The following is a 22,527-nucleotide window of genomic DNA, read 5'->3' on the forward strand; positions in this document are numbered from 1 at the left end:
AATATAATCATAATCAACATAATAAGTATTCACAAAATAAATTAATTATTTTAAAATTTGGTTAATAGGATTTAAGCAAATAAAGTTAATATATAATTCTGAGTTTTTATAGGTCACATAATTAAAATGTCATTAAGGCTTATTGTTAGTTTCATTGGGAAATTACCTTTTCATTGCATCTGTCCAGGCTGAATACAATTCATTTTATTGTCTGTTATAACTCAGTTATTATGGTTTTATGAAAGCGTAAGTAGTGGTTTCACCTTGGCTCTACCCTGTGTAATACTACATCACAAACTCATTTAAATAGTGATATTAATGATTTTAGAAATCACTACAAATGGTTGACAGCATCGTTGTCGTTAATGTCTCAAGGGAGCCATACAAGAGAGTTTTATCAGCTTGAGGCTGAGGTATTTGATGAAGTAATAACAAACTAGCTCTGAATTGTCTTTCATTACCCTTTATCTCTCCTAGAGAGAATATAATCTTATTCAAATTATAATGGCTTTTGTTATCAATGAGTTTTACTATTTATTTACCTGCATCCAGACATGCAAATGCACACACATTCTGCTTTTTCAACCTACCTATAATGAAATTTCTTCACTATCAGAATCATGCACAATCACAAATTACAAACTAGTTACTACTATAATTTGCTTAGCATAATAAAAACAAAAAACCCTACTCATTCTTTTAATGTACTATCTTGATTAAAGGACTAAAATCCAATCATTTGGGTTGAAATACAGTATTTACTAAAAAAACTTTTAAGGCAAGATTACTTTTTCAATTTGGAAGCAGTTTTGCTTTTCTCTTAAGCAAAATTTGAAGTTGAATTGCACTAAGTCCAACTTAGGTTATCAGCACAGAACACTTGATATCTAAGTATTTACTTTTTGCTTTAGCTTAGTTATCTTTATAACAGTATTCTTTATATTTGTATAAGCTAGGTAATTCAAAGAGCTTTCATTCTCTTTATCAATTTTACCCCCTTAACCAATCTGTAAAGTAGGGCAAGTAAGTATGAATATGTACAATTGACAAAGAGGAACTACAATTCAGAGAAGTGTTTTGATGTCCTTTAAGGAGAATTGTAGACAATGATGATATCATGATTGTGAAAGATTTTGTTTACCTTGGTTCCTTTATCAACTCAAATGGAGATTGCAGATAAGAAATCAAGAGAAGGCTGAGACTTGGAAGGGCAAAATGGAAGAATTAGTAAAGATGACTACGAGCAAAGATGTGTCATTAGAGACCAAGGCTAAGATCATGCACACTCTAGTATCCCCAGTTACTATGTATGGATGCAAAAGTTGGACAGTGAAGAAGGCTGATAGGAAAGTAATTAATTAATTTGAAATATGGTATTGGAGGACAGCGCTATGGATACCCTGGACTGCCGAAAAAAAGAAAAGAAAATGTACAAGTGGGACCGAGAGCAAATTAAACCTGAACCATCACTGGAGGCAAAAATGACAAAAACTGAAGCTGTCCTATTTCAGTCACATCATGAAAGGCAGGGTCCTTGGAAAAGAGAATAATGCTGGGGAAAACAGAAGGCATCAAGAAAAGAGGATGACCAAATATGAGATGAATTGACTCCATAAAAGAATCGATAATCGTGAATCTACAGGAGCTGAGCAGGGCTGTTGAATTCAGGACAGTGTGGGCATCACTTATTCATAAGGTCACCAGGAGTCAGAGCCAACTCAATGACATGTAACACACAAAAGAGAATCAAGGCAACAGTGTTCCCTGGGCCAATGCTCTTTTCTATCTGTCTAGTGGGCTTTTGACCTTGAGAATAACTCTGTCTTCCTTGTCTCTTATAATGTATGTTAACTAACAATGCAAAAAATAATTCTTACAATGAAGTTAATGGTAATCTGTAAACTAAAGCCATTTTTCCATTGATTCATTTATATACTATATATTTATTAACTACTTCCTTTGTGACAGACACTGTTCTAGTTACAAAAGATAAGGCAGTGATTAAATACACAAGAATTTCTACCTTCATTCTATTACAATGGAGGTGATAAGTGTGTAAACACTATGGAAAAAAAAAAAACTACAAAATTATGTAAGGTAGGTGAAAATTGCTTAGGGATTGTTTTTAATTCAAAAAGTGTAATTGGGTAGGCCTTAATGAGATAGTAATAGACTGAGAAGGAGATGAGATAGTAAACCACTTTATAAAAGAAAAGTATTTGTAATAATAACTTCCAATGGTTTATCATTTTCTATTTTGCAACATGTTCTTGATATGTCATTAATTTGATCCTCTCAGTAACCTTATGAAATAGGCAGGACAATTGTGACTACCCCATATTTTAGATGAGAAAACACATTTGAAGAAGTTGAGTGTTATAAACTACACCTGCATTTATTTTTTCTTACCAGGACATATTTTAATATTTTAATATTCTGTAGGCAAATGTACTAGTTTCATTTATTTTTTTTTTCAATTCACTGTGCCTTCCTAAAATTAAAATGTTAATATACTAGTCAATGACATCTACAAAGGTAGGGTTGTGTCTGTTTTACTCACTAATGATTTCATCTCATTAAGCTCATTAGTCCCCACTACACTGTACTTTTTCCTGGCTCTGAAACACACCCTTTAACTCTTTTCCTGACTGGTCGGTAGTTCAATACTTGCTCACCATACTCTGTTTTCCATCTTTCCATTTTGACATCAGTCCTGTCTTTACAGTTGCCATTTTCTTGTATTCTCAGATGGAAGACACCTGTTTATCATCTGAGTCTTAATTCTATTATCACACTCAGATTGTTTATTGTCTACCTATTTCTAACTAGCCTGAGAGCAGAGACACTGGCACCATGACCACAATGGTGTTTTGAACTCTCAGAACTTGACAAAGCACATTGTAATCACCTCGTGTTTGTTGTACTAATGAATGAATAATAGATATCAAGTCATCTCACAACTCCAAATATGTTCTAAGCATCAGTAACTAGAGAAAGCATTTGGAATTCATAAAACTAATGTTCATTATATCAGGTTCTTTTCTTAGCATTAAATGATTTAAATGCCATTACTATTATCATTTTTCAGACCTGAAAAATGAGACACAGAGAACATGCCTCTAACACTCAATAACTCTTAGCTCCAAGATTTAGGTACATAGTCTTAAACACTTCACTCTACGAAATTCCTCTTGACACTATCCCAAAAGATTATGAACATTTTCTTTGGAACATTATAATTATGATTATTATAACTACAATATTTCTTTTGAAAGAGCATGACTATTTCCAGCATGTTGCGCAAGTCTAGGCAGTGCCATTTGCATTATTATTACATGAACATAGAAATAATATGAATAAATTCCCTTGGGTTGAGCAACATGAAGTTCATTGTTTTATTTGGACTACCTTGAACAACTTATATTTCCCTCCTAATTCTACTACCTTCTGCTCTTTCTGCCTGGTAAGTAGTTAAATACTCGTCCACATACTTTATTTGTAATTTGCAATTCACCACTAGAAAAAAAATGTTAGTAAAGTGTAAATATAGGAAAAAAAATGAGTATCTTAATTCTATATGTTTATATTTAAGTATGCATTGAAAAGCATGGATTTATACTTGGAGGAAGGAAGAAGTCTCATCAAAATTATCATACAAACACCAGTGAGAATTGCTAAGAAAACAAGAAAACTTTCTATATCTGCCTATGTTTTAAAATTAATAATTTGAAACTCTTATTTCAGCATCATAAATATTAGTTATCAGAGAAATTGGATTATTGAGTGGGGAGAGAGGAAGACTTATACAAGACTTTTCCACATGCTATATAAAAGGTGAACTCTTCTTTGTCTTAAGGCGAGAGGAAAGATGTACGTAGAGAACGCAAGTCATTAACTTGCAAGCATCATGAGGATATACACAATGCCTTTGAGCTCTGTACCCTGCATCCAGTATGTAGGAAACAGTAGAAGTGTGCAATGATTTTTCAGTGATCTATATTAGAGTCATTCAAAGTGCATTCTGCAGAGCACATTAGTAGGATCTTAAGAAGTGTTATACAAAACAAGATTTCTATGGCAGATACACTTAGAAAATGCTTAAATAAAGTTAAGTATTATTTCTGAAAAACTTTTCAGAACTTTTAGTATACCAATGTGAGTTGTGAGTACTCAAAAGTCAGTTATAGGTTGCAGTGTTCCAAGTTAACTTAAAAATTATGTTTTCATAAAAAAGAATGGCGTGCCTTGAAGTTTACTTGGGAGTGCTGATTATTCTGATTAGTAATGATAGGAAAAGCAAATTAGCTTATCTCATTCACCTGTTAATAATATGAGTACTAGGGTGGTTGTGATGGATAGAGGTAATTGGAAAGAACTGACTTGGCAGAATTTTGATGAGAATTTGACAGTTCCTACAGGTAAGATTCTCTATATTCACTACAGGTTATATTAAATTGCAATCATCTTTTTAAAAAATAGGGTAGACTGAAAGGAGGGAGAGATCCAAAACAGTGGAGTAGATAAACACTGTGCCTATGTCTTTCCAAAAACACATTAATATTACAATTAAATTATAGAACAATCAACTTGGAGAACCATCTGAAGTCTAGCTGCACAGCAGTTCTATAACTAAAAACATGAAAAATAAGCCATGTAGAGACTGGTAAGAGGGGTGGAGACGTGAAACAGGCCCCAAACCTCCCTGTGGCGGTTGAGAATCAGGACAGATACCTCAGGCATGGAAATTCTCTCCAGAGGAAAGAGGGAACACAGCCCTCCACACCAGACTCCCCAGCCAGAGTTCTGGGGTGGGTAAGAGGAGCCCCCACAAAATCTGACTGTGAAAAACAGTGGGAATTCCAAAATTTCGGGTGGGATAGAAGGCTGTGGAAAACCAAGAAGTCCTCTTAAAAGTCCCGAGCACAGACTCACTCACTCGCCGGCACTCACCTTAGGCTCCAGCGGAGTGGCGGTGACTCAGGAGGGCCTCAGGAAAATACGGGTGGAGGGGGCAGATTGAGAAGTGTGGCTTCAGGGGGAGGACTGCAGGACAGTGGACATTTTCTCTGTAAGAGGACTCTTCCTATGCAGCCGGCAGGTGGGTGCCACCTTTAATGTGTTGACCCCTGTCCTACAGGCCAAATCTGAATCTGATTGGCCGAGTGAGCTCCACTGTTCTGCCCTGTTGACTCAGCTGGAACCCCACCCCACCCAACTCATGCACCTCCGGAAGCACTTTCTCAACAAGCAGCTAATCCCGCCCACATTGCTCTCTTTCTTGGAAAACTACCGGAGATCACAGGTGGGGGTTAACTGACCATGATGTGCTCTGAGACTTTTGCTGAGACACTCCAGGCTCAGCACTGCCTCTAAACCGGAGTCTACAGTAACCTAGTGACCACAGCTCTTTCCAATCATCTAGTGATTCCCTGAGACGCTGACTCACTTAAATTCAGTTACTGCACAAGGCTTTATCAGTGGCTGAACCTTAACGGACAGTAGGTGGCAGCAGGCTTTGGGGTGTCCTGGCTTTTTGCAGAGCTACCCTAGGCCCGGTACTTGTGGCACATGTCCTTAGTTCACAGTGTGGCTTCTTTCACGTGCCTCCAGGTATAGCACAGGCAGCAAACAACTGCAGACCACTTTGTAGCTCCTAACAGGTAGCCCCAGGCTAGTCATAGGCAGTGGCTGACCTGGGTGGGCACTGCATCCCCTCCCAAGAGGCCCCAGAACCAATATACTTGGAGGTTGGCTTCAGACCATAGCAGAGCACCACCCAATTAGCCCCACAAGTGGCACACACGAATAGTGGTCTCAAGAGGCACCAGAGCCTGCTGGAGCAAATCCCACTCAGTGGGGTAACTCCTGTACAGCAGCCTATAAGCTGCAGATATGGCCCACTCGCAGCCAGTCAGGCTGAGGGTCAATCCCACCCACTGACATGCCAATAGCAATCAAAGCTCAATTATGAAAGAGGGCACACATAACCCACACAAGGGACACTCTTCGAGTACCCAGAGCAGGTGACCAGGGAGACTGTGCCCCTGGACACCACAGGACACCTACTACATAAGATCATCCAGTGAATACTGGGAGGCATAGAAGCCCTACCTAATAGATAGAAACAAACAGAAAGGAATCCAAAATGAGAAAACAAAGAAATGCATCCCAAATGAAAAAACAAGAGAAAACTCCAGAAAAAAATAATTAAATGAAATGGAGGCAAGCAACCTACCAGAGACAGAGTTCAAAACAATGTTCATAAGAATGCTTAAGGAACTTAGTGAGAACTTCAACAAAGAGACAGCAAGCATAAAAGAGGACATAGAAACCATAAAAGAAGACCAGTCAGAGGTGAAGAATACAATAACTGAAATGAAGAATTCTCTAGTAGGAATCACTAGCAAACTAGATGAAGCATTGGGTCGAATAGGGCTTTGGAAGACAAGGTAGCATAAAACACCCACTCAGAACAGCAAAAAAATATCCAAAAAAAAATGAGGATAGTTCAAGAGACTTCTGGGACAACATCAAGAGTAACAACATTCACCTCATAGGGGGACCAGGAGGAGAAGGGAGAAAGCAAGAGATTGAGAACCTATTTGAAGAAATAATGACTGAAAACTTTCCTAACCTGGCAAAGGAAATAAATATACAAGTCCAAGAAGCACAGAGTCCTGCACAGGATGAACCCAAACGGACCCACACCAAGACACATCATAATTGAAATGACAAAGATTAAAGACAAAGAATTACAAAAGCAGCAAAAGAAAGGCAACTAGTAATTTATAAGGGAGCTCCCATAAGACTGTCAGCTGATTTCTCAACAGAAAACTTGCAGGCCAGAAGGGATTGGTACAAATATTCAATGTAATGAAAAGCAAGGACCTACAACAAAGATTACCCAGCAAAGCTATCATTTAAAATCGAAGGACAGATAAAGAGCTTCCCAGAGAAGAAAAAGCTTAATGAGTTCATCACTACCAAACCAGTATTACAAGGAATGTTAGAAGGACTTCTTTAAGATGGAAAACAACATCAAAATTTTGAATAATAAAATGGCGGTAGCTACATATCTATCAACAATTACTTTTAATGTACATGGATTAAATGTTGCAATGAAAAGACATCATGGGGGGGCAGTTAGCTCGGTTGGTTAGAGTGTGGTGCTGGTAGCACCAAGGTTGCCAGTTCAATCCCTGCATGGGCCATTGTGAGCTGTGCCCTCCTTAAAAAAAATAAAGAAAGAAAAATAAATAAAGGCATAGTAGGACTGAATGGAAAAGAAAACGAAACCTTTACATATGCTGCCTGAAAGACTTCAGATTGAAAGACACTTACAGACGGAAAGTAAACAAATAGGGAAAGACATTTCATGAAAATGGAAATGAAAAAAACAAAAACAAAAAGCTGGTGTAGCAGTACTTACACTAAACAAAATAGACTTTAAAACAAAGGCTACAAGAAGAGACAATGAAGGACCCAGTAATTCCACTTCAGAGTTTTTATCCAAAGAAACCCAAGCTACTATGAGAGGACATGTGCATTTGTATGTTCATTGTTTGCACTGGCCAAGATGTGGAGACAGCTGGGTGGTCCATTGATGGATGAATGGATAAAAAGGAGGTGGTACATATATACAATGCAATATTGCTGGGCCATGAAAGGAAATGGGTTCTTGATATCTGTGGCAGCATGGATAGACCTGGAGGGTACTGTGCTGAGTGGAGCGTAAGACAGAAAAAGACACATGAAATGTGATTACTCTTATAGGTGGAATCTAAGAACAAAATTAACAAGCAAAACAGAAACAACTCAGAGGTACAGAAAACAATGTGATGGTTGCCAGATGGCAGGGATGTTGGGATGTGGATGAAAAAAGAGAAAGGGATTAAGTACAAATTGGTTGTTACAAAGTATTTATGGTGATGAGGGGTATAGGATAAGGGATATACCTAGTCAGTAATATTGTAATAACTATATATGGTGTCAGATAGGTACTAGATGTGTTGGGGTGATAGATGGGAGGGGCTTGGGAGCAGGGTGAAAAAAGGTGAAGAAATTAAAAAGTACAGATTGGTAGTTGCAAAATAGTCATTGGGATGTAAAGTAAAGAATAGGGAATACAGTGAATGACAGTGTAATAACTATGTATAGTGCCAGGTGGTTACTAGACTAGTCAGAGGGCTCACTTCTTAAATTACATAAATGTCTAACCACTATGCTGTACACCTGAAATTAATATAAAATGTTATTGAATGTCAACTGTAATTGATAAATTTATAAAGGGGGAAGAGGGGAAGGGGAATAAGTTTTCCAAATATCCAGGTATAAAATAAATAAGTCATGGAGATATAATGTACAGCATGGAGAATATAGTCAATAATATTGTGATAGCATGGTACGGTGTCAGATGGTTGGTGGACTTATCATGGTGATCACTTCTTTAGGTATATAAATGTTGAATAACTATTGTGTACCCCTGAAACTAATATAATATTGTATGTTAGCTGTATTTTTAATAAAAATCTTAAAACAAATTAGAGTAAATTAAGCTATAGTTGAGGATGTTAAGATGGTTTCTAAAACTGTATTTTAAAAGGATCTTTTTACAGCTAGATATATGTGTTTCTTTTAATTCTGTTTTAAATTAATGATTGTTTTGTGTATGATTAGAAAGAGTTGTTAAAAAAAAAAATTACTGTTTTTGAAAAGTATGTGTATCTTATAAGCTCTATTTTTCACCTAAATGACAAACTTAACTTTAGACCTGAGATCACTCTAAGAATAGATACCATTTTGTCAAAGAGCAATTTTTCTCAAATGTAGATAATGGTACCTAAGAAGAATGCACATGTGAAATTCTAATTTGTGCACTCAGTCTATAAATTGGTAGGACAGATTAAAATTTTCTAGGTAGGTCTCTTCCTGTCTCTGGGATATATGACAAATAACATACTAAGCAGACAAGTACAAAATCTTATTTTATAGAATTTTTTAAGTCTTTGAAATAAAGAGAATGATACCGAATACATGAAAGATCAAATGACAAATAAATAAAAGATCAAATAAATGAAAGATCAAATGAGAACACTGTTACCTCACACTTCTCATCTCGCCCACAAGCAAGTCCATAGGCTTCCTTAAACTATAATAAAATGAGAAAAACCTAAGAACTTCTGGAGACTTTTACATGTTAGAGTATCATTTAGTGGAAAAGAGAGAGAGAGAGAGAGAGAGAGAGAGAGAGAGAGAGAGAGAGAGAGAGAGAGAGACCCAATATGCTGCATCTGGGGACTAGAGTGAAGCAAAACAAGAGAATAGGAAATAATTTAGATCAATCTGAGACTAGTCAAAGGCAAGATTAATTCAGCTTTGGTGGCCTAATTTTAATTACCCAGAAAATCAAACTCTCTGCCTACTTATGTTTTAAAAGATAGCAAAAGCCTCTATGCTTTCCTTTCTACAAAAGAATGAGCATTTTTCTAAGCAGTCTTTGTTTTGTAAAGAAATGTTTATAAAAATATGACTCAAAAGTTAATGTTCTTCAGAGATTTGTGGATTCCCTCAGTGGTCTCTGACACTCTGAAATTAAATGCAAAATGTCATATATGCAAATATGGAAAATTTTTAAGTGACCGTCTGATGTAGTGATCTCCAGATTGTCTAAAACTTCTGTGATCCAATAAACAAGAAACAAAAGAAATTCTATAACTATAACTGCTCAATTTCATGCTATACCATACATGAAAATTATTCTTTCTGCATTATAGTTATACTCCTTAAGTGCATGAGAAAATTCCTGTTCATCTGATCTGGCCATATTCTCTTTATGATGATTAATTTCGCTGCATACTAATGATTTACCCACCCCTTGTTTCTGTTATACTTTAATAAAATGCATACTTTTAAAAAAAATCATCTTGTTATGTTGGTGCAAAAAAAAATTGCGGTTTTTGCCATTTTTTTAACCTATTAAATGCAATTACTTTTGCACCAACCTAATATCACTGAATCACGTTGTGAAAACACCAATATCAGTAGTCAGGGTCCAGTTGTAGCTAACAGAAACTGTTCTAGTCTACAGAAAAACTCTTTGGTTAGCTAATATAGAAATTTTATAACATTTCCCTGTCAAATTGACCTTTATCCATTTAAGCCTTGTTAGAAGGTGATAATACTATTTGATATACAACCTCACTTAACATTGTATTCCACCCAGGAAAACTAGGAAAAGATGCCATTTTAGACAGGCCAAAACTATACATGTATAGACATTGTTAAAGTGAGGTTACGCAATAACATAGCAAACATAAAAATGTGGTGGTGTAATGGAAATTAAATGTGTCCAGACCCTCAATTATTAAAACAAATATCTGCATTTCTCAAAATTACTGAAAGGAAGTGTGTCTTCATCTCCATCCCTGTTCCCCTCCACTCTGAATTTCAGTAATTATTCCATATCCAGGAAGATATAAGATACAGTAGAAGACCACTGGTCAGCAGGGCTTACAAATGAGTAGTCCTGATGCCACCTCCAGTGATTTCTAGTGTGCCCATTTCTGCTTGCTCATTTCTGACCTGTCTCACATTGAGAATATTGGTGTGTGTGTGTGTGTGGTGTGGAGGAGGGACTGTCAGAAAGCAGTAGGAATAACAAAAACTCTTTTATTCTAGTAATATCATAATGTTTCTCAAATGCTCCCTACTACTATCAGAAAATAACAGAAAGTCTTATTGAGGAGGAATAATATAAGCCTGGTTTGGAATTTAGGCTCCAGCTCTTTCTAATGCTATCACTTGTGATCAATCACAGCATTTCTCAGTGTCAGAAAGGCTATTTATCCTTTAAATATAGAAACCCTACCTTCAAAGCTATTGTAAGAATTAGATAATTGCATATAACATAGGTAAAAATGCCAAGCCTCAAGGTCCACAGAAAGTAGACTCAATACACGTCAGTTCCCTTCCCTCCTTCTGCAGCTCTCACAAAACTGGATTTGTTCTCCCCCTAGTGGCAGACCTCCCACACTCATTATTTGCATAAATTCTCACATAAAATTGTTTTTACTTTCAACAATCCACGCAAAAGGTCAAAAAATAAGACAGTATTATGTCCAAATTAAATACTGTGGAAAACAAACAAAGTGAAAACCTTATAGAAATAAAAAGAATACAAAACTAAATTGAATAGCCAGAAAAGAATGTAAAAATGAGAAAATAAACAGCATAATTACAGAGAAGGAAGCACACAGGCTGCTTGCCCAGCCTAGATATAATTTTGGGTTCTGGTTGTCACAATTACAAGTTAAGTAGCATTATGTTGTTCATGCTTAATTTTCTTCTGAGCTGTTTAAAAGGACCAGCTCTCAGTGTGTTTGTTTTGTGTAGACACATCTGTTGACCCTTCCTCCATCTCATAGTTGAACAGCCAAAGTTGGTGATTACAGATTCAATCTTCTGCTTAGAAATAAGACTGCTTTCTAAGAAACATTTGATTCTATATTGCAAAAATCTCTTCTGTAATTTCAAACATTGCAAAGCAAGTTGTTAATGTGGCCAGATTTATTTCTTTTGGTGTACTTTTTGGGGTCAGATTTTCAGAGTTAGACACAAAGTGACTTATTCTTATTATACATAAGCTTAACAGTGTTATCTATTCACTTATGCTTTTTATTTTTATTTTGCAAACACATTAAAAGTAAGCAAAATTTTAAAAATTTCTAATTGGCACAAATGGATTAAAATTCCCATTTACTTGTGCCTTAAAAGTTGAATTCTATTAAGGAGAATAAATTTTATCTGGATATATTTTTGAGAAGTGGAGACATTTGTAGCACTTTTCATATCTATATTCAAATATCTCTTAAACACCTTGAAAAATTCGTATTGATTAATTGAACTAATGTTTATTAAATAAAGGTTTCTTGAGAAAAATTCCTAGGAGATAATTAATTTTGGAGTTACAGAATTAGCTATTTGGTCATGACTTTATTCCCATTTTCCTCCATTTTAACTTTGGTTATCTTCATTTGTTGTCTTTCACAGATAAGAATCATTCAGTTCAGGGACATCAATAGGTTTTATTCCAAAAATAAAAGAAAAACCAGATTTTATCATCACCTACTCTATCAGTTTAATTAGAAATATTGAAATGTGCTATATCCCTGTTAAGTTTAAGACTGTGGAAAATAGCTCGTTTTTCAAGTTCTTCAAATTCCTATACAACTACAACTTCAAAAAATGAATCATTTTCACATTTAAATCGGATCAGAGAAGCAAAATTTGGACATTTATATTTTTAAACAAATAATCTTGAGTTTCTTAGTAAGGTCTGGTCACATTTAACATTTGGTTTTAATCCTGCAAATCATAGCACTATATTAGAGGCATAAACCCCATATTTAGCCAACAAAATAGGCCAAGAAGCCCTCAGTATGTTACACTATCAAATGGGCTGCAAAATTGCAGGTGGTTAAAACCAAATGGTTTATTTTCATTTTTAAGTAACACTTCAGGGTAGGGGTCTCCTCTGTCGTTCAGGGACCCTGACTAATGCCTTATTTTCATCTTTAATACATGACTTCAAAAGTTCCCTTGGCATCACCATTAAAATCAACCAGAAAAGGAAGAAAGCATAAACCCCATGAGTGGTGCAGCATTTCCACTAGAAAAAAGCCAGAACGCAGTACCATGGCCACAGCTATCTGTGCATGGGAAACAGAAATATAGGCTAGTTTATGTCCAGGAAGAAAATAATATGGTGAACAGTTAATATCCTCTGCCATAACCTGACCTCTAGTAATCAAATATCCATTTGTACATTTTTTTGCACATATGGAACACGCTGACTCTCCTTTTTAAGAAGAAAATCTTAAGTCCTATCTAAAATAAGACAAGTTATATCTTCTTCTCCGACATACAATATTTGGGCCTCCTCTTCTTGGAGAAGTTTGCTTGATTAGACTTGAGTTGGCTCGCTGGTAGAAATTTCCAGAGCTCCCAGCTCCTCTGGTTAATGGGCTCTTTGTTATATTTTACTTCTTAGCCATATCTGAAGAGGGTATTTAGGAGTATGCTTATTTTGTGGTTGCTCAGATTTTGTAACCCAATTCCAAATTATAGAAATTTGGAAGCTCATGTTGATTTTAAGGCTTGAACATTCTAAAGCTGTTTTAGAACACACCAGTGGCTTCCTTAGATTGATTAGTAGTTTTCCCTAATATCAATTATATGTTCAATCTATTTGTGTCCAGTAACTTTCACATGCACAAATCAGAAAAAAATTCTTCCCAGACAATTTCCAACTCTGCTTGTTTCACTATCTTTTCCATGTCCCTGTCCTTCAAATTAATGGCAACTACTCAGCAACACTGAATCATCTACAGAATGGGAGACACAGTCTTCTATACATAAATTTATGACTTTTTAAATATATTTCAAAGAGTTCTTCATTGAAGTTTCAATTGTCACTATAGTTTGAGTTAGTGAAGTTGTAAAATAGGAAAAGTTTGTATTATTTAAATGCTATATGGAAAGCACAGTTCAAATAGGCAAAGAATTATGCATTTACCAGTTTATAGAATAACTATTTTATAGATATTTAGGTATAAGTGCACAAACACAATTATTTTAGAACATTCATTAATATTCTCTCTAATTAAAGTTAAATCTTGCTCACAGGGAATATGTATTTCACCATATGTACTGACGCACACTTATGTGAGGCTAGATCCAGCGTGGAGTAGAGCAGAACATTTCTATTTTAAATATTATGTAATTCTCTGTTACTGTCTTAAATTGGAAAAGAAGTAATTTAATAGAATGAGGTCACCAAAGCAACAAGAGTGACCGAGAGCCAGTTGGTAAATAAGGAAAGATTGCCAAATAAAGTCAGAATACGCTTGACAAACTTGGCTTTCTATAATAAATGGTAAATTAAATTATTTGAGAGAACCAGAAATACAATATTTATGAAACAATTATATTCTGACATGAGCACAAAAATAGAGGTTCACTGTCACACACATGTATATAAGCAAAATCATCATATACAAAATTGGCAAAAACAAAACTGTAGAAGCCTGACTCAGAAAAACTATGCCATCCGGCAGCACATGACCTAATTCCTGGAACAGTCAGTTTGCCCTTAAAAGGTCACGTCTCTGCTAAATAAAGCTCCTTCCTCATTCCGCTCCCCACCCAGTTTACCCTAATCTATATAAGCTTGTAGCTGCAATAAAAAATTTGAGGCTTGATCAGAACTTTGTCTTGCCTCCATTTCTTCGCGCCTCCTATTTTCTCTTTTAAGGGTGTCTCTCTTCGGTCTCTGTTGAATGCCCCGCTGGTAGGGGCACAAAACCATATAAAACCTATTTTTATCCCATAGAAATATTTCCAAAATATTTCCTAACTTCTCACCAAAAAAGTAGTCTTTCTTATAGAGTGTGATAATAAAACTATGTCCGAAGAGAGCAATTCAAATTGAGGGAATGCCATATCCATATTCTGTTCCCTCATAAATGTAGGCATTAAAGTAAAAGGTCAGAGTTAGGAACTATGACTTGAAATCAGGAATTCACTTTTCCATCTTCAAATGCTAGTTAGAAAAATTAACTTCAAATTCGTATTAATTGAAGTCCTGCAATTAATTGTTTTCTAGTGATTGACACTTTCCATATAATTTGTGGAATAATTACATAAAATTTGTGGAATACTCATTAAAGATGTTAGTAGCTAGTTAAGACATTCTCTACAATAGTATTTTGAAAACTAGTTTCTGATTTGTTCTATACTAAAGACAGCTTATCAAAATAATTGATAATGAAAGTCTCCAGAGTCAAGTCAACACAATGGATCTAAAAAACCTTCCCAAATGCAAATGGCTCAAGTATGACAACATATGACTGTAAATAAAATTATACTATGAAACATGATAGAAGGAGATAGCCAAGAGTGAAATTCCTCTGAAACAGGAAACAAGAGGATTTGGAAATCAGGAAGACTTAAGTTCTAATTGTTGCTTCACTTCTTGCAACCTAATTTAAGTGATATTTTTTTCTTATAGCAAGAGTACTAACTCAGGGTCTCAGTAGCTAGATCAATAAAATGAGAAACATAATACTAAAATGTGTTTAGTATGTATTATTTAGTGCAGGTGGGATGAATGAATTAGATATGAATATAATCCAGAGACATAGTAGAGTTTAATTTTCATTTAGAGCTTAATTATCATTCACTGTTCTGAGTGTATATGCAAACCTCATGTGTCCCTTTCTAAGACAAATGAGGATGAATTATATCCCTGAGTTTGGATCCCTGGAGATAAATAAGATCTTTGCTTTCTTATGAAGATGTTCTTAAGCAGTAGCAGAAATGCCCAAGGTCAAGTTAATGCTACTGAGTCTATGAATTGCCTCAATGCTTTGTTATAATAACTGAAGGAAGGAAGCAGGGTAGTAGAGTCTACTTTTATCACTAATACATGATTTTGGACCAGTCATTCACTTTTTAAAAATTTTTGGTTAAGAAGACACATACCATATGATCTATTTTTATCAAACTGTTAAGTGTACTGTATAGTATTATTAACTATAAGTGCAATGTTGTACAGCAGATCTCTAGAGCTTTTTCATCTTGGAAAAACCACTCACTTTTATGTTTTTTTTGCCTATGTCTCAGAGGCATGTTGGACCTAAAAGAAAGAAGTGATAAAAACATGTTTTGAATGGCGTAACATGCTCTACAACAGTAAAGAATTTTGGTATTTTGGTCACTGTATTCTTGCTGTCTGTTGGTTATCCAGAATCAGTTGTTTAGAGCACATTTTAAAACATTGATAAAAGACTTTCTTTATCTTCCTGCAGTAGTATAGCTGCTACAGTGGTGAAACACATAGTTACATTATGTATAGTCAGAGGTAACAGTGTTTTCAGCGAAGCTCCTTAAAATGATAGTTTCACTTTGGATATGTCCATACATGAGGCAGAACAAACCATTCTAGATTCCTTCTTTGCTACTGTTGAGTTACCAGGAAGCATGCAGAATGTTTTTGCTGCTGCTATTGGAATCATCCCATGATGTATGTGTCTTAGATGGAGATTAGAAAGCACATAGGAGAAAGTACTCACCACTTGATAAGTGAGGATGACAAGCCTTGGTCATGTAGGTTGCTGTCTCAGCTTGGGAAGAGTAATTCTCCAGGTATTTAGAGGGAAACTGTTTTTTTTCCTTCTATGCACCAAATATTGTTCTTTCATCCTTTCAAAGTGAAAGAGGGACCTCATACTTATATAGTAATATTAAAGTTACAAGACGCTTAGATCAAGTTGAATACTTTTGTAAAACTACTCAGAGAACACAATCATAAAAGAGATGAACAACTAGAGTGGTTGCCACAAAATAAACTATATCAACCAATAATTTAACTCCAGTCTTAAAATAAGAATGGTTTTATTATTAATGTAATATATATTTCTTTAAGAATTGAGAGCTTAGAATTAAAGAATGGAACAGATGCCCCAGAAGTCATTTAATCTATACATTCAATGAGTTTTAATTAAAATCTTATATACTACTTGTAAAAATGAGTTTTGTGGTGGCTGTTGTGTGTGTTTTCTAGTTTATGGTTTCACACATACACTAGGACCTAACAGTTTCACTAGATCCTTAGAAAAATACCTTGACATAAAGGTCATTAGCTGCACAAGTAGGAAGAAATAAGGAGTTACATAAGCAACTGCATATTCTAGATAAAGAACAGATTGCATGCATGTGTGCAGTTCTCTCATATGGGAATAAGAAACCCTTGGCAGTCTTTTAAATTCCTATTGAATAAGGTCATAGTTAGGGCTACACATGGATGTACCTGAGCCTGCAAGAGGGAACCGTGTCACCTGGAGTATAAAAGAGGAAGGATGGATAAAATAGACACCACAGAACCTGCCACCTCTTGTCAAAAAATTCACTATCAATGGAAGCACATACAACAAATTCTAATATAACATCGACAACTGCTGCTATAGCAGATGAGCTATTTTAGGGCCCATTTCAGCACCAAGTTATATTCAAAAGAGTCACTAATTTGAAGTCTACCAAGCACTGAAAAGCAATTTATATCTTTACTAAAATTTCTCAGATTAATGGCAAAAGACATTATTATCACATAGCACTGAGCCAAATAACCTTAAACCTACTTACCTTTGCAAATCTCCCTGTAGTCTTAAATATTACAGAAGTCTTCCAATACTAATCTTTCTGATTCTATCCAAAACATATCATTTCTCTTAAAACACTAATTCCAATTTTATATTATCTCCTCTACCTTTTGTGTTATTTTATACCTTGATTTAACCGCTTCCTGACTCAACAACCTCTTTATCCATTATCACAAACAATGGTTTCAGCTAGAAACCTCCTTAGTAAGCGGCATTAAGGGAACAATCTGCTATTTGTCCAAGTCGCAATAGTTGTATAAAAGTACCTCAGACTATAGGTACTTTCCTCCCTTCCTTCCTTTCATCCTTTATCCCTCTCTCCCTATTTCCCTCCTTCCCTTTCTTCTTTCTTCTCCCTTCTCTTTTTTTCCCTCTCTCTCAGTCTTTCCTTCTTGCCTCCCCGCCTTGCTTCATTTCTCCTTTTTTTCTTAATTTCTAGAATGTGCATTAATGTCTAACGATGGACATTGTTAGATATCCATTGTTAGATCTCCTAGTCATTAAAAGGCACACTTTTTGGAGGAATATAACAACAATGGAATTATATAACATTACATTTAATATTTATTAGATGTTTATCATGTGTCCATAACTTCTTAATATTTTTCTTCACTAACAATTCTGTGGAACTAAGCATAGGTCATTCACATTTTACAGTTGAGAACACTTAGGATAACCAGCCCAAGATCATAAAACTATACAATTAGGGCAGTTTAACTCCAGAGGCTGAGCTTATAACTATGACTTTGTATATTAAATCTATTATTCTTATCATCAGTATAACAATGCATGCACTCCATAAGAAACAAACAATAAACAAAGAAATATAAAATACTGATCTTTATTCCCACCAACCTCCATTTCATTACCACCGATAAATACTATGAGCTTTCATGTGTGTTCTTCAAAAAAATTTTCAGGTGAAAAATATACAGACACACAAAGACACAAACACATAAAGTTTTATGAAAAGTGTGTTAAGTCAAGCTATATCATCTTTTTATACATAGAGGAGCATGCTATGCAGACTTTTATAACTTCTATTTTAAATGCATGTATTTTTAAGATTTCAAAGTCTTAGAGTAGTTTTTAATCTGCTAATGGATATTTACATTCTTTAAACGGTTTGTCTCTTTGTGTACATTTGCAAACTTATTACAGAATGATTGCTAAAGTTGAATTACTGAATGAAAGAGTATTTGGGTAAATTTACACATACTTTAGTACATTTATTCCCATTTCTCGGCCCTCTGACCAGCACTGTTTTTAAAATTCTTCACATAAAGCACCTACAATTTCTTAAAATGTATCACAAGTCTTTTAAATGTATAGTTGCAAAAGTAAGAAAGTGTCATGTGGGAAATTACCTTCACACAAAGGTAGCCTCCAAGTATGCCAGCAGGTAAGCTATCCCAGAAATCAGGGAAAAGAATGACTCACAGAGAAAATGGAATGACTTGAGTCCATTTAAAGTATACAACACAGAGGAAAGTGAAAGAAATGAGTGAGTTAACAGACTTCAGAAAGGATGCAGTTAAATTGAAAGGACACTGCCTGATTCTTGGAGTTTGCAATGTTTCCGTGTCCTCTCTGCTCCATCAGCTTTCCGCACTGATGCTGGGACACAAGGACAAAACCTGAGGTTTGAGTTTGTTGGACAGAGGACTCCTGGGGCCACGATGGGAGTTATCAAAGGTTGCTGAAGTAAGATTACAAGCATATTGACTGTCTCGTGTATCTTTAGTGTGTCGTGAATATTTAACGCTTTGTGTATATTTAGTGCCTGTGACTATTAGGCAAGTACCTCTGCATTCTTCCATCCCTCTCTATATTCACACATGTATGATCTACTTAATCTTTCTAATATGTCTTACAGGTTACTAACTTACCTGTGCTTAACTCCTGAGTTATCCTTTCTTCCAGAGCAGAATTGAATACTTAAATAACGTCTGAAATCTGAACACTACCAGACAAAGCAATAAAACTGAGATGATTAATATTTAAAAATGAAGAGTAGCTCTTGAAACAGAATATATCTTGTAAAGTATCGCCTAAAAACAAAACAAAATAGACATGTCTCTTAAGTTTCAGATTTTCAACATCAGGGACTGAATCATTTCTTCTCCATATCCAGGGTCTTTGTATCTTTTATAACAATGTGATTTCTGTTTACTGAAATAGCTCTTTAAGACATAAAACTTAAAAGAATTCATATTACTTACTGTTACTTGTCCCCTTTTACAACAAGAATACTCCCTTGCATGTTGTGAGTTTTATTTAAATTTTACTTTTTCATCTGTGTGTTCATTTGATATCCAGAGGTGTGTGTGTGTGTGTGTGTCTGTGAGTGTGTGTGTGTGTCAAAGAGAATTTGTATGTGTGTAACTTACTTTTTTTAAAAACTCTTCCCAGGAAAATCAGTAAGACTTTGCTTTTTTTTTTCCTCTCCACATTTGACAGATATAAACATGAAGATAAGAATCATGATAAGCTGTTGAATAGTTTATCTGTTTGTAGTTTAGCTTCAAATATATGACTCTAAAATTCAGAATAGATACATCACTTGGTGTAGTTCAGATAATTGATTCATAAGTCAGCTACATCAGGCAGGTTTTGATGGTATCTTTATAAATAGGCTGGAGCTTTCAAATGCCTGATGGTATCTCTTATGCTGACATGAAAGGCATTTAGAGGTTGGAATATGCTACCAGTACAACTTGTATCCTAGATACAGTTCATGAGGCCTATTAACTTCCTATAGTACAAGTAACAAAATATCACTGAAATGTAGTACATTGAATGGTAATACAAGAAATGCTTTTATAATTGTGTTTTAAAGAAGCAGTGTAAGATAATGACTTTTATATTAGACGTTTAGAAATGAAAACACAAGCAATTTTTGATATGTTTAAGAAAAAATAATAATAAAATAAAGGAATTACAAAGTCCAGAGACATATCCACGAGTACGTATCGCTAAAATGGGCTGTCATCCATTTGTGAGTCAGATTGAACCCTACCTTTGCAACATGCATTCACTCAGTCTGTCTTCATAATTCCAGATGTATGTACACACATTTGTTATCCTAAAATACAGTAAAGAACTAGGAGTTTGCAAAGTAAGACATTTATCAAACAATTATTATCACATATACTAGGTTCTGGACTAGAAGTAATACATTAAAAAATGTATTTGGTAATTCTAACCAGGTCCCCTGTACACTTTATGAGTTTCTTTATGTTTTCTACAACTGCTGTGGGCACACATTCTATACCACATATTATGCCATCATTTCCCCCCTGGGTGCTGTCCTATCCTGACTGCCACGTCAGTTCTCACATAGGAAGAGGACTTTTTCACTAAGTTTGAAATCCTTCTTTCCAGGTATGATCCCCCTACTCCACTCTGTACCACAAAAATATGCACCCAACCCCTGTAATTCTCGAAGATATCTATATTTATTAGAAGGAAATCAGATTATGTCACCCCAAAATATGCCACTTTAGCATGTTGATTATTTTGAATTCAAGGCACTTAAAAGACAGCAAGTAAAAGGACAACCTGACCCTTTTTCATACAAAAAGTTTCTCAGCAAATATTATCTACAAGCTCACAACTGGAAACACACCAGGGAGAAACCCTTTGAGTGTCTGGAATGTGGAAAGTGTCACTTTCACAAGGAGAACCCTTTAGAGCATGAAGCCGGAAACTGGAGGAACCGCTGGGAACAGGTGGTCACATGCTCCCTGTGCCAATAGAGCTTCCGATGGAGGATGGAGCTCCGGGTGCACATGGGGGAGCACATGGGACCCACTTGGGGGAGATGCCCTACAAGTGTTCTTCCTGCTCCCAACAGTCCATGAAGAAGAAGGACTTGCAGAGCCACAGAATCAAGACACAAGGAGCCCCGAGGCCCCATGCCGGTCCCACCTGGGCCAAGTGATTCCTGTCCTGTGTGAAACTGCAGCTGCGCGAGTCTTTCAAGCACCACGGAGAGAAGCTGTCTGTGTGTGAGGACTGCAGACACCAGGTATCGAGCCAAAATTTCCTGAAGATGCACATCATGACCTAGCACAGGAACCGGAGGCCGTGTGTGTGAGCTCTGCAGCCCTGCCTTTACCCAGAAGGCCAATCTCAACATACACTTGAGTACACACACAGGAGAGAAGCCCTTCCAGGACCACCTTTGCGGCAAGACCTCAGCACCCAAGTCAGCCTGGACACGCACAGCCACACCCAAACCAGCGAGAGACCCTTCTGCCGTGAGTTCTGTGAGCCGCGCTTCATGGAGCAGGGAAGCCTGCTGAGGCACGTGGCCAGCTGTCACCAGGAGGCCCCTCCCCACTTCTGTCAGATCCGTGGGAAGACAGACCTTCACAGCGATGAAACAGTCACGTGTGCACATCAGTTGCTGCGAGGGGTGAGGAGTTCGAGTGCACGGAGGGCAGCTGCGAGGTCACCCAGCAGGCTGACCTGCGGAGGCATGTGGAGATCTATTACCTGGTGGAGGACGACAACTCCTGGCAGCACAGCCTTTCAACTCTGGTCACTGGGGACCAGAAGATGGTGGTGGTAGTGTCCCAGCTACGTGCTGGGCTGCAGGTGGGCTCAGCCAAGGTCATTGTGATGTCCCTGGCCAGAAACCATGTGTGTAGGAGAGCGTCGAAAGCCTCGGGGCGACATACAACCTTCGCTCATTATGACAGCTGTCGTTCCTGAGGATTGTGACACTTAGCCCCTTCTGTCCACCACAGCCTACTTGCCCCCGGCTTCCAATAAACAACATGACTTTGGACTCTCGGAAAAATAAGATCTAAGATCTTTTCAGGAAATCCACATGCACTGTGTTTCCCCGAAAATTAGGGCTAACTGGAAAATAAGACCTAGCGTGATTTTGCAGGATGACATTCTCTTAACATAAGCCCTAATGTGTATTTTGGAGCAAAAATTAATATAAGACCCGGTCTTATTTTCGGGGAAACAGGGTAACTTCATTTAAAATAGCCACCCTTCTCTGGGTGGTGAACACACAATGGGATTTATAGATGATGTAATACAGAATTGTACACCTGAAATCTATGTAATTTTACTAACAATTGTCACCCCAATAAATTTTAAAAAATAAATAAATAAATAAAATAAAATAAAATAGCCACCCTTCTTTTTCCCCCTACTCTGGCATGCCCATCCTTCTTGGCTGATTTATTTTTCTCTGTAGTCCTTATTCACTTACGTTCAACATCCTGTACAATTTACGAATCTTGTTTATCATTGTCTCTTCCCACGAAAATAAAAGCTTTATGAAGGTTTG

The 22,527-nt window shown here is 36.3% G+C and overlaps 1 pseudogene; it reads left to right on the plus strand.

Annotated features, from left to right (window-relative positions):
- The first annotated feature begins 1,391 nt into the window (after nucleotides 1-1,391).
- Nucleotides 1,392-21,951, plus strand: LOC109454241 (uncharacterized; annotated as a pseudogene).
- The last annotated feature ends 576 nt before the right edge of the window (nucleotides 21,952-22,527 follow it).

This window comes from Rhinolophus sinicus, chromosome 1 (genome assembly GCF_057876585.1).
Source record: "Rhinolophus sinicus isolate RSI-liver-muscle chromosome 1, RSI-T2T, whole genome shotgun sequence".
Lineage (NCBI taxonomy): Eukaryota > Metazoa > Chordata > Mammalia > Chiroptera > Rhinolophidae > Rhinolophus > Rhinolophus sinicus.